The following is a 3,269-nucleotide window of genomic DNA, read 5'->3' on the forward strand; positions in this document are numbered from 1 at the left end:
TGGTATTGGCATAAAAACAGAGAAGTCGACCAATGGAATCGTATAGAAGACCCGGATTTTATCCCACAAATCTAAGAATACCTCATTTTCGATAAAGGAGCGAAAAGTATACAATGGAAGAAGGAAAGCATCTTCAACAAATGGTACTGGCACAACTGGATGTCAACCTGTAGAAGAATGAAAATAGACCCATATCTATCACCATGCACAAAACTCAATTCCAAATGGATCAAAGACCTCAATATCAGTCTGAACACACTGAACCTAATAGAAGAGAAAGTGGGAAGTATCCTACAACATATGGGCACAGGAGATCACTTCCTATGTATAACCTCAGAAGCACAGACATTAAGGGCAACATTGAATAAGTGGGACTTATTGAAACTGAGAAGCTTCTGTAAAGCAAAGGACAGTCACTAAGACAAAAAGGCAACCCACTGACTGGCAGAAGATCTTCACCAACCCCGCAACAGACAAAGGTCTGATCTCTAAAATCTGTAAAGAACTCAAGAAACTAGACTTTAAAATGCTAATTAACCCAATTAAAAAATGGGGCACTGAACTGAACAGAGAATTCTCAATAGAAGAAGTTCAAATGGCCAAAAGACACTTAAGGTCATGCTCAACCTCCTTAGCGATCAGGGAAATGCAAATCAAAACAACTTTGAGATATCATCTTACACCTCTCAGAATGGCTAAAATCAAAAACACCAATGATAACCTTTACTGGATAGGTTGTGGAGGAAGGGTTACCCTCATCCATTGCTGGTGGGAATGCAAACTTGTGCAACCACATTGGAAAGCAGTGTGGCGGTTTCTCAGGAAATTTGGGATCAACCTACCCCTGGACCCAACATTCCCACTCTTGGGAGTATAACCAAGAGATGCCCGATCATATGAGAAGGGTATTTGTTCAACTATGTTCATAGCAGCATTATTTGTAATAGCCAGAACCTGGAAACAACCTAGATGTCCTTCAGTGTAAGAATGGATGAAGAAAGTGTGGAATATATACACATTATAGTACTACTCAGTGGTAAAAATCAATGACTTCTCAAATTTTGCATGCAAATAGATGGAAATAGAAAACACTATCCTGAGTGAGGGGTCCCAGACCCAAAAAGATGAACATGGGATGTACTCACTCATAATTGGTTTCTAGTCATAAATAAAGGTCATTGAGTCTATAATTTGGATCCCAAAGAAGCTAAATAAGAAGGTGAACCAAAAGAAAAACATATAGCTATCCTCCTGGTTATGGGAAGTAGACAAGATTGCCAGGCAAAAAATTGGGATCTTTGGGGTGGTGTGGGAGGGGTAAGGGGAGATGGGGAGGGAAAAGTGAGAAGGGGAGGATGGGGGTAACTTGGGGAAACGGGATGATTGGGATAAAGGAAGGTTGGATAGGGGAGCAGGGAAGCACATATCTTAATTAAGGGAGCCATCTTAGTGTTGGCAAGGGACTTGGACCTAGAGGGGCTCCCAGGTGCCCAGGGCGATGTCCCCAGTTAGTTCCTGGGGCAGCTGAGGATAGGGAACCTGAAATGACCCTATCCTATAGCCATACTGATGAATATCTTGCATACCACCATAGAACCTTCATCTGGCGATGGGTGGAGATAGAGACAGAGACCCACACTGGAGCACCGGACTGAGCTCCCAATGTCCTAATGAGGAGCAGAAGGAGGGAGTATATGAGCAAAGAAGTCAGGACCACAAGGGGTGCACCCACCCATGGAGACAGTGGGGCTGATCTATTGTGAGCTCACCAAGGCCAGCTGGACTGTGACTGAAAAAGCATGGGATAAAACCGGACTCTGTAAATATGGTGGAATATGAGGGCTGCTAGAAACCAAGGACAATGGCACTGGGTTTTGATCCTACTTCATGTTCTGGCTTTGTGGGAGCCTAGCCAGTTTGGATGTTTGCCTTCTTAGACCAGGATGGAGGGCGGGGGACTTTGGACTTTCCACAGGGCAGGGAACCCTGACTGGTCTTCAGACTGGAGAGGGAGGGGGAGAGGGGTGGTTGGAAGGGGAGAGGAGTGGGAGAAGGGGAAGGGAAATGGGAGGCTGGGAGGAGGCGGAATTTTTTTTTCAATAAAAAAATTTAAAAAAATATTAGAAATGGGTTAGATCAATATGTAAGAGCTAGCCAATAAGAGGGTGGAACTAATGGGCCAAGCAGTGTTTAAAAGAATACAGTTTGTGTGTTGTTATTTTGGGTAAAGCTAGCCAGTGGCAGGAGCTGAGTGGTGGAATGCAACCCGCAGCTCCCTCAACAGTCATTAGCAGGACTTTGGTGCTGACTGGCAAGTGGGAAGCCCTCTATGACGAGATCAGCCAGTTTCCAAAGGTCTGTGGGGAGGCTCATCTCAAAACCATCCTAGCCACAGGAGAGCTGGGCTCTCTCACCAACATCTACAAAGCCAGCTTGGTAGCAATGATTGCAGGGTCAGATTTTATTAAGACTTCTACTGGAAAAGAAATAGTAAATGTCACCTTCCCACTAGCCATTGTAATGTTACGGGCCATTAGAGATTTCTTCTGGAAGAGTGGAAAGAAGGTTGGATATAAACCTGCAGGAGGCATCTGCACTGCGAAGGAGTCCCTAGCATGGCTCTCTCTTGTAAAGGAAGAGCTGGGGGACAAGTGGCTGACCCTGGATCTCTTCTGGATAGGGGCCAGTTCTTTGCTCTTAGACATTGAGAAGCAGATATACTACTACGTGACTGGACAATCTCCAGCTTATTATGATCTTCCAATGTCTTAGGCCTGCAGCCAGCCCAGAAAAGCATCTCGCAACAAGTAAAATGTCTTTTGCATAATTGCCAAGGTTATGTAATTTAAGAATACGTAACTGACTTTTCCCCATTAAAATCTTCCCTGAAATTAACTCAAAATAAGAGAAACAAATTAATTGAATCTGTATGTGGAACTCAGAATAAGTAAGGCTGAATGCTCTTAATTATTAGGAGGTCCAGATTTATTAATTTTATGAAGGTTTTCTCTAAAAAACTCTGAATAAGGTGTTCCTAATAGCCAATATTACAGCAATTTCTGAGGAGAAAATGAAGTTAAATTTCCCTTGACTTAAGATTCTAGGGTAGAGCCGGGCGGTGGTGGCGCACGCCTTTAATCCCAGCATGCGGGAGGCAGAGGCAGGTGGATCTCTGTGAGTTCGAGACCAGCCTGGTCTACAAGAGCTAGTTCCAGGACAGGCTCCCAAACCACAGAGAAACCATGTCTCAAAAAACCAAAAAAAAAAAA

General features: G+C 43.9%; 1 pseudogene; it reads left to right on the top strand.

Annotated features, from left to right (window-relative positions):
* LOC126489948 (deoxyribose-phosphate aldolase-like) overlaps positions 1-2,772 on the top strand; it is a 16,091-nt pseudogene extending 13,319 nt beyond the window's left edge.
* Positions 2,773-3,269: the final 497 nt, after the last annotated feature.

Source organism: Alexandromys fortis, unplaced genomic scaffold (genome assembly GCF_014885135.2).
Source record: "Alexandromys fortis isolate MF-2015 unplaced genomic scaffold, M_Fortis_MF-2015_v1.1 scaffold_218, whole genome shotgun sequence".
NCBI classification, from domain to species: Eukaryota; Metazoa; Chordata; class Mammalia; order Rodentia; family Cricetidae; genus Alexandromys; species Alexandromys fortis.